We start from the raw sequence: 10,652 nt of genomic DNA on the forward strand, positions 1-10,652 counted from the left end.
CTGGCCAAGAAGAATGCGAAATATGCGATTGCATGAGTCTGATGAGGGCAAATCCCAGACCTAACCTAGACCTAACATGCGTTATCCGCTAAAATATGGATCGTGGCCAGGTTAAATTGACTGTTTCTGTGTGGTACCACAATACTACGTGATTCAATCCAGAAGAAGACCAGGATCTGGCCAACAATAATGTGAAATGTGCGATTGTATGAGCCAAATGAGGGCAAATCCCCGACCTAACCCAGACCTAGCACGCGTTACCCTCTAAAATATTGATCGAAACCGGGTTTAATCGACTGTTCCTGTGTGGGACCACATTACTACCTGATTCAAACCAGAAAAAACCCAGGATCCGTTCAACAAGTATGTGAAGAATGCGAAAGTATGAGTCTGATGAGGGCAAATCCCAGACCTAACCCAGACCTAGCATGCGTTATCCGCTAAAATATGGATCGTGGCCAGGTTAAATTGACTGTTTCCGTGTGGTACCACAATACTACGTGATTCAAACCAGAAGAAGGCCAGGATCTGGCCAACAAGAATGTGAAATATGCGATTGTATGAGCCTGATGAGGGCAAATCCCAGACCTAAACTAGACCTAACATGCGTTATCCTCTAAAATATTGATCGTAACCAGGTTTAATCGACTCTTTCAGTGTGGTACCACATTACAACGCGATACAATCCAGAAGAGGACCAGGATCTGGCCAAGAAGAATGCGAAATATGCGATTGCATGAGTCTGATGAGGGCAAATCCCAGACCTAACCTAGACCTAACATGCGTTATCCGCTAAAATATGGATCGTGGCCAGGTTAAATTGACTGTTTCTGTGTGGTACCACAATACTACGTGATTCAATCCAGAAGAAGACCAGGATCTGGCCAACAATAATGTGAAATGTGCGATTGTATGAGCCAAATGAGGGCAAATCCCCGACCTAACCCAGACCTAGCACGCGTTACCCTCTAAAATATTGATCGAAACCGGGTTTAATCGACTGTTCCTGTGTGGGACCACATTACTACCTGATTCAAACCAGAAAAAACCCAGGATCCGTTCAACAAGTATGTGAAGAATGCGAAAGTATGAGCCTGATGAGGGCAAATCCCAGACATAACCCAGACCTAGCATGCGTTATCCTCTAGAATACTGATCGAGACCAGGCTTAATCGACTGTTTCAGTGTGGTACCACAAAACTACGTGACCAAACCAGAAAAAATCCAGGATCTGTTCAACAAGTATGTGAAGAATGCGAAAGTATGAGTCTGATGAGGGCAAATCCCAGACCTAACCCAGACATAGCATGCGTTATGCTCTAAAATATTGATCGTAACCAGGTTTAATCGACTGTTTCAGTGTGGTACCACATTACTATGTGATCCAAACCAGAAAAGACCCGGGATCTGTTCAACAAGTATGTGAGAATGCGAAAGTATGAGTCTGATGAGGTCAAATCCCAGACTTACCCAGACCTAGCATGCGTTATCCTCTAAAATATTAATCGTGGCCAGGTTAAATTGACTGTTTCTGTGTGGTACCACAATACTACGTGATTCAAACCAGAAGAAGACCAGGATCTGGCCAACAAGAATGTGAAATATGCGATTGTATGAGCCTGATGAGGGCAAATCCCAGACCTAACCTAGACCTAACATGCGTAATGCTCTAAAATATTGATCGTAACCAGGTTTAATCGACTGTTTCAGTGTGGTACCACATTACTATGTGATCCAAACCAGAAAAAACCCAGGATCTGCTCAAGAAGTATGTGAAGAATGCAAAAGTATGAGCCAAATGACGGCAAAACCCAGACCTAACCCAGACCTAGCATGCGTTATCCTCTAAAATATTGATCGGAACCGGGTTTAATCGACTGTTCCAGTGTGGTACCACATTACTACCTGATCCAAATCAGAAAAAACCCAGGATCTGTTCAACAAGTACGTGAGGAATGCGAAAGTATGAGTCTGATGAGGGCAAACCCCAGACCTAACCCAGACCTAGCATGCGTTACCCGCTAAAATAAGGAACGTGTCCAGGTTAAATTGACTGTTTCTGTGTGGTACCACAATACTGCATGATTCAAACCAGAAGATGACCAGGATCTGGCCAACAAGAATGTGAAATATGTGATTGTATGAGCCTGATGAGGGCAAATCCCATACCTAACCTAGACCTAACATGCGCTATCCTCTAAAATATTGATCGTAACCAGGGTTAATCGACTCTTTCAGTGTGGTACCACATTACTACGCTATACAGTCCAGAAAAGGACCAGGATCTGCCCAACAAGAATGCGAAATATGCGTTTGCATGAGCCTGATGAGGGCAAATCCCAGAACTAACCCAGACCTAGCATGCGTTATCCGCTAAAATATGGATCGTGAACAGGTTAAATTGACTGTTTCTGTGTGGTACCACAATACTACGTGATTCAAACCAGAAGAACACCAGGATCTGGCCAGTAAGAAAGTGAAATATGCGATTGTATGAGCCAAATGAGGGCAAATCCCCGACCTAACCCAGACCTAGCATGCGTTAGCCTCTAAACTATTGATCGAAACCGGGTTTAATCGACTCTTTCAGTGTGGTACCACATTACTACCTGATCCAAACCAGAAAAAACCTAGGATCTGGCCAACAAGTGTCCGAAATTTGCGAAAGAAAGAGCCTGATGAGAGCAAGTCCCAGTCCAAACCTAGACCTAACATGCGTTATCCTCTAAAATATTGATCGAAACCGGGTTTAATCGACTGTTCCTGTGTGGGACCACATTACTACGTGATCCAAACCAGAAAAAACCCAGGATCTGTTCAACAAGTATGTGAAGAATGCGAAAGTATGAGTCTGATGAGGGCAAATCCCAGACCTAACCCAGACCTAGCATGCGTTATCCGCTAAAATATGGATCGTGGCCAGGGGAAAATTGACTGTTTCTGTGTGGTACCACAATACTACGTGATTCAAACCCGAAGAAGACCAGGATCTGGCCAACAAGAATGTGAAATGTGCGATTGTATGAGCCAAATGAGGGCAAATCCCCGACCTAACCCTGACCTAGCACGCGTTACCCTCTAAAATATTGATCGAAACCGGGTTTAATCGACTGATCCTGTGTGGGACCACATTACTACCTGATTCAAACCAGAAAAAACCCAGGATCCGTTCAACAAGTATGTGAAGAATGCGAAAGTTTGAGCCTGATGAGGCCAATCCCAGACCTAACCCAGACCTAGCATGCGTTATCCTCTAGAATACTGATCGAGACCAGGCTTAATCGACTGTTTCAGTGTGGTACCACAAAACTACGTGACCGAACCAGAAAAAATCCAGGATCTGTTCAACAAGTATGTGAAGAATGCGAAAGTATGAGTCTGATGAGGGCAAATCCCAGACCTAACCCAGACCTAGCATGCGTTATCCACTAAAATATTGATCGTAACCAGGTTTAATCGACTCTTTCAGTGTGGTACCACATTACAACGCGATACAATCCAGAAAAGGACCAGGATCTGGCCAACAAGAATGTGAAATGTGCGATTGTATGAGCCAAATGAGGGCAAATCCCAGAACTAACCCAGACCTAGCATGCGTTATCCGCTAAAATATGGATCGTGGCCAGGTTAAATTGACTGTTTCTGTGTGGTACCACAATACTACGTGATTCAAACCAGAAGAAGACCAGGATCTGGCCACAAGAAAGTGAAATATACGATTGTATGAGCCAAATGAGGGCAAATCCCCGACCTAACCCAGACCTAGCATGCGTTAGCCTCTAAACTATTGATCGAAACCTGGTTTAATCGACTCTTTCAGTGTGGTACCACATTACTACCTGATGCAAACCAGAAAAAACCCAGGATCTGGCCAACAAGTGTCCGAAATTTGCGAAAGAAAGAGCCTGATGAGAGCAAGTCCCAGTCCAAACCTAGACCTAACATGCGTTATCCTCTAAAATATTGATCGAAACGGGGTTTAATCGACTGTTCCTGTGTTGGACCACATTACTACGTGATCCAAACCAGTAAAAACCCAGGATCTGTTCAACAAGTATGTGAAGAATGCGAAAGTATGAGTCTGATGAGGGCAAATCCCAGACCTAACCCAGACCTAGCATGCGTTATCCGCTAAAATATGGATCGTGGCCAGGTTAAATTGACTGTTTCTGTGTGGTACCACAATACTACCTGATTCAATCCAGAAAAGGACCAGGATCTGGCCAACAAGAATGCGAAATATGCGATTGCATGAGCCTGATGAGGGCAAATCCCAGACCTAACCTAGACCTAACATGCGTTATCCGCTAAAATATGGATCGTGGCCAGGTTAAATTGACTGTTTCTGTGTGGTACCACAATACTACGTGATTCAAACCAGAAGATGACCAGGATCTGGCCAACAAGAATGTGAAATATGCGATTGTATGAGCCTGATGAGGGCAAATCCCAGACCTAACCTAGACCTAACATGCGTTATGCTCTAAAATATTGATCGTAACCAGGTTTAATCGACTGTTTCAGTGTGGTACCACATTACTATGTGATCCAAACCAGAAAAAACCCAGGATCTGCTCAAAAAGTATGTGAAGAATGCAAAAGTATGAGCCAAATGACGGCAAAACCCAGACCTAGCATGCGTTATCCGCTAAAATGTGGATCGTGGCCAGGTTAAATTGACTGTTTCTGTGTGGTACCACAATACTACGTGATTCAAACCAGAAGAAGACCGGGATCTGGCCAACAAGAAAGTGAAATATGCGATTGTATGAGCCAAATGAGGGCAAATCCCCGACCTAACCCAGACCTAGCATGCGTTAGCCTCTAAACTATTGATCGAAACCTGGTTTAATCGACTCTTTCAGTGTGGTACCACATTACTACCTGATCCAAACCAGAAAAAACCCAGGATCTGGCCAACAAGTGTCCGAAATTTGCGAAAGAAAGAGCCTGATGAGAGCAAGTCCCAGTCCAAACCTAGACCTAACATGCGTTACCCTCTAAAATATTGATCGAAACCGGGTTTAATCGACTGTTCCTGTGTGGGACCACGTTACTACCTGATTCAAACCAGAAAAAACCCAGGATCCGTTCAACAAGTATGTGAAGAATGCGAAAGTGTGAGCCTGATGAGGGCAAATCCCAGACATAACCCAGACCTAGCAAGCGTTATCCGCTAAAATATGGATCGTGGCCGGGTTAAATTGACTGTTTCTGTGTGGTACCACAATACTACGTGATTCAAACCAGAAGAAGACCAGGATCTGGCCAACAAGAATGTGAAATGTGCGATTGTATGACCCAAAGGAGGGCAAATCCCCGACCTAACCCTGACCTAGCACGCGTTACCCTCTAAAATATTGATCGAAACCGGGTTTAATCGACTGTTCCTGTGTGGGACCACATTACTACCTGATTCAAATGAGAAAAAACCCAGGATCCGTTCAACAAGTATGTGAAGAATGCGAAAGTTTGAGCCTGATGAGGCCAATCCCAGACCTAACCCAGACCTAGCATGCGTTATCCTCTAGAATACTGATCGAAACCTGGTTTAATCGACTCTTTCAGTGTGGTACCACATTACTACCTGATCCAAACCAGAAAAAACCCAGGATCTGGCCAACAAGTGTCCGAAATTTGCGAAAGAAAGAGCCTGATGAGAGCAAGTCCCTGTCCAAACCTAGACCTAACATGCGTTATCCTCTAAAATATTGATCGAAACCGGGTTTAATCGACTGTTCCTGTGTGGGACCACATTACTACGTGATCCAAACCAGAAAAAACCCAGGATCTGTTCAACAAGTATGTGAAGAATGCGAAAGTATGTGTCTGATGAGGGCAAATCCCAGACCTAACCCAGACCTAGCATGCGTTGTCCGCTAAAATATGGATCGTGGCCAGGTTAAATTGACTGTTTCTGTGTGGTACCACAATACTACGTGATTCAAACCAGAAGAAGACCAGGATCTGGCCAACAAGAATGCGAAATATGCGATTGTATGAGCCTGATGAGGGCAAATCCCAGACCTAACCTAGACCTAACGTGCGTAATGCTCTAAAATATTGATCGTAACCAGGTTTAATCGACTGTTTCAGTGTGGTACCACATTACTATGTGATCCAAACCAGAAAAAACCCAGGATCTGCTCAAGAAGTATGTGAAGAATGCAAAAGTATGAGCCAAATGACGGCAAAACCCAGACCTAACCCAGACCTAGCATGCGTTATCCTCTAAAATATTGATCGGAACCGGGTTTAATCGACTGTTCCAGTGTGGTACCACATTACTACCTGATCCAAATCAGAAAAAACCCAGGATCTGTTCAACAAGTACGTGAGGAATGCGAAAGTATGAGTCTGATGAGGGCAAATCCCAGACCTAACCCAGACCTAGCATGCGTTATCCGCTAAAATATGGATCGTGGCCAGGGGAAAATTGACTGTTTCTGTGTGGTACCACAATACTACGTGATTCAAACCCGAAGAAGACCAGGATCTGGCCAACAAGAATGTGAAATGTGCGATTGTATGAGCCAAATGAGGGCAAATCCCCGACCTAACCCTGACCTAGCACGCGTTACCCTCTAAAATATTGATCGAAACCGGGTTTAATCGACTGATCCTGTGTGGGACCACATTACTACCTGATTCAAACCAGAAAAAACCCAGGATCCGTTCAACAAGTATGTGAAGAATGCGAAAGTTTGAGCCTGATGAGGCCAATCCCAGACCTAACCCAGACCTAGCATGCGTTATCCTCTAGAATACTGATCGAGACCAGGCTTAATCGACTGTTTCAGTGTGGTACCACAAAACTACGTGACCGAACCAGAAAAAATCCAGGATCTGTTCAACAAGTATGTGAAGAATGCGAAAGTATGAGTCTGATGAGGGCAAATCCCAGACCTAACCCAGACCTAGCATGCGTTATCCACTAAAATATTGATCGTAACCAGGTTTAATCGACTCTTTCAGTGTGGTACCACATTACAACGCGATACAATCCAGAAAAGGACCAGGATCTGGCCAACAAGAATGTGAAATGTGCGATTGTATGAGCCAAATGAGGGCAAATCCCAGAACTAACCCAGACCTAGCATGCGTTATCCGCTAAAATATGGATCGTGGCCAGGTTAAATTGACTGTTTCTGTGTGGTACCACAATACTACGTGATTCAAACCAGAAGAAGACCAGGATCTGGCCACAAGAAAGTGAAATATACGATTGTATGAGCCAAATGAGGGCAAATCCCCGACCTAACCCAGACCTAGCATGCGTTAGCCTCTAAACTATTGATCGAAACCTGGTTTAATCGACTCTTTCAGTGTGGTACCACATTACTACCTGATGCAAACCAGAAAAAACCCAGGATCTGGCCAACAAGTGTCCGAAATTTGCGAAAGAAAGAGCCTGATGAGAGCAAGTCCCAGTCCAAACCTAGACCTAACATGCGTTATCCTCTAAAATATTGATCGAAACGGGGTTTAATCGACTGTTCCTGTGTTGGACCACATTACTACGTGATCCAAACCAGTAAAAACCCAGGATCTGTTCAACAAGTATGTGAAGAATGCGAAAGTATGAGTCTGATGAGGGCAAATCCCAGACCTAACCCAGACCTAGCATGCGTTATCCGCTAAAATATGGATCGTGGCCAGGTTAAATTGACTGTTTCTGTGTGGTACCACAATACTACCTGATTCAATCCAGAAAAGGACCAGGATCTGGCCAACAAGAATGCGAAATATGCGATTGCATGAGCCTGATGAGGGCAAATCCCAGACCTAACCTAGACCTAACATGCGTTATCCGCTAAAATATGGATCGTGGCCAGGTTAAATTGACTGTTTCTGTGTGGTACCACAATACTACGTGATTCAAACCAGAAGATGACCAGGATCTGGCCAACAAGAATGTGAAATATGCGATTGTATGAGCCTGATGAGGGCAAATCCCAGACCTAACCTAGACCTAACATGCGTTATGCTCTAAAATATTGATCGTAACCAGGTTTAATCGACTGTTTCAGTGTGGTACCACATTACTATGTGATCCAAACCAGAAAAAACCCAGGATCTGCTCAAAAAGTATGTGAAGAATGCAAAAGTATGAGCCAAATGACGGCAAAACCCAGACCTAGCATGCGTTATCCGCTAAAATGTGGATCGTGGCCAGGTTAAATTGACTGTTTCTGTGTGGTACCACAATACTACGTGATTCAAACCAGAAGAAGACCGGGATCTGGCCAACAAGAAAGTGAAATATGCGATTGTATGAGCCAAATGAGGGCAAATCCCCGACCTAACCCAGACCTAGCATGCGTTAGCCTCTAAACTATTGATCGAAACCTGGTTTAATCGACTCTTTCAGTGTGGTACCACATTACTACCTGATCCAAACCAGAAAAAACCCAGGATCTGGCCAACAAGTGTCCGAAATTTGCGAAAGAAAGAGCCTGATGAGAGCAAGTCCCAGTCCAAACCTAGACCTAACATGCGTTACCCTCTAAAATATTGATCGAAACCGGGTTTAATCGACTGTTCCTGTGTGGGACCACGTTACTACCTGATTCAAACCAGAAAAAACCCAGGATCCGTTCAACAAGTATGTGAAGAATGCGAAAGTGTGAGCCTGATGAGGGCAAATCCCAGACATAACCCAGACCTAGCAAGCGTTATCCGCTAAAATATGGATCGTGGCCGGGTTAAATTGACTGTTTCTGTGTGGTACCACAATACTACGTGATTCAAACCAGAAGAAGACCAGGATCTGGCCAACAAGAATGTGAAATGTGCGATTGTATGACCCAAAGGAGGGCAAATCCCCGACCTAACCCTGACCTAGCACGCGTTACCCTCTAAAATATTGATCGAAACCGGGTTTAATCGACTGTTCCTGTGTGGGACCACATTACTACCTGATTCAAATGAGAAAAAACCCAGGATCCGTTCAACAAGTATGTGAAGAATGCGAAAGTTTGAGCCTGATGAGGCCAATCCCAGACCTAACCCAGACCTAGCATGCGTTATCCTCTAGAATACTGATCGAAACCTGGTTTAATCGACTCTTTCAGTGTGGTACCACATTACTACCTGATCCAAACCAGAAAAAACCCAGGATCTGGCCAACAAGTGTCCGAAATTTGCGAAAGAAAGAGCCTGATGAGAGCAAGTCCCTGTCCAAACCTAGACCTAACATGCGTTATCCTCTAAAATATTGATCGAAACCGGGTTTAATCGACTGTTCCTGTGTGGGACCACATTACTACGTGATCCAAACCAGAAAAAACCCAGGATCTGTTCAACAAGTATGTGAAGAATGCGAAAGTATGTGTCTGATGAGGGCAAATCCCAGACCTAACCCAGACCTAGCATGCGTTGTCCGCTAAAATATGGATCGTGGCCAGGTTAAATTGACTGTTTCTGTGTGGTACCACAATACTACGTGATTCAAACCAGAAGAAGACCAGGATCTGGCCAACAAGAATGCGAAATATGCGATTGTATGAGCCTGATGAGGGCAAATCCCAGACCTAACCTAGACCTAACGTGCGTAATGCTCTAAAATATTGATCGTAACCAGGTTTAATCGACTGTTTCAGTGTGGTACCACATTACTATGTGATCCAAACCAGAAAAAACCCAGGATCTGCTCAAGAAGTATGTGAAGAATGCAAAAGTATGAGCCAAATGACGGCAAAACCCAGACCTAACCCAGACCTAGCATGCGTTATCCTCTAAAATATTGATCGGAACCGGGTTTAATCGACTGTTCCAGTGTGGTACCACATTACTACCTGATCCAAATCAGAAAAAACCCAGGATCTGTTCAACAAGTACGTGAGGAATGCGAAAGTATGAGTCTGATGAGGGCAAACCCCAGACCTAACCCAGACCTAGCATGCGTTACCCGCTAAAATAAGGATCGTGTCCAGGTTAAATTGACTGTTTCTGTGTGGTACCACAATACTGCATGATTCAAACCAGAAGATGACCAGGATCTGGCCAACAAGAATGTGAAATATGTGATTGTATGAGCCTGATGAGGGCAAATCCCATACCTAACCTAGACCTAACATGCGCTATCCTCTAAAATATTGATCGTAACCAGGGTTAATCGACTCTTTCAGTGTGGTACCACATTACTACGCGATACAGTCCAGAAAAGGACCAGGATCTGCCCAACAAGAATGCGAAATATGCGTTTGCATGAGCCTGATGAGGGCAAATCCCAGAACGAACCCAGACCTAGCATGCGTTATCCGCTAAAATATGGATCGTGGCCAGGTTAAATTGACTGTTTCTGTGTGGTACCACAATACTACGTGATTCAAACCAGAAGAAGACCAGGATCTGGCCACAAGAAAGTGAAATATACGATTGTATGAGCCAAATGAGGGCAAATCCCCGACCTAACCCAGACCTAGCATGCGTTAGCCTCTAAACTATTGATCGAAACCTGGTTTAATCGACTCTTTCAGTGTGGTACCACATTACTACCTGATGCAAACCAGAAAAAACCCAGGATCTGGCCAACAAGTGTCCGAAATTTGCGAAAGAAAGAGCCTGATGAGAGCAAGTCCCAGTCCAAACCTAGACCTAACATGCGTTATCCTCTAAAATATTGATCGAAACGGGGTTTAATCGACTGT

Source organism: Colletes latitarsis, unplaced genomic scaffold, assembly GCF_051014445.1.
Source record: "Colletes latitarsis isolate SP2378_abdomen unplaced genomic scaffold, iyColLati1 scaffold0007, whole genome shotgun sequence".
Lineage (NCBI taxonomy): Eukaryota > Metazoa > Arthropoda > Insecta > Hymenoptera > Colletidae > Colletes > Colletes latitarsis.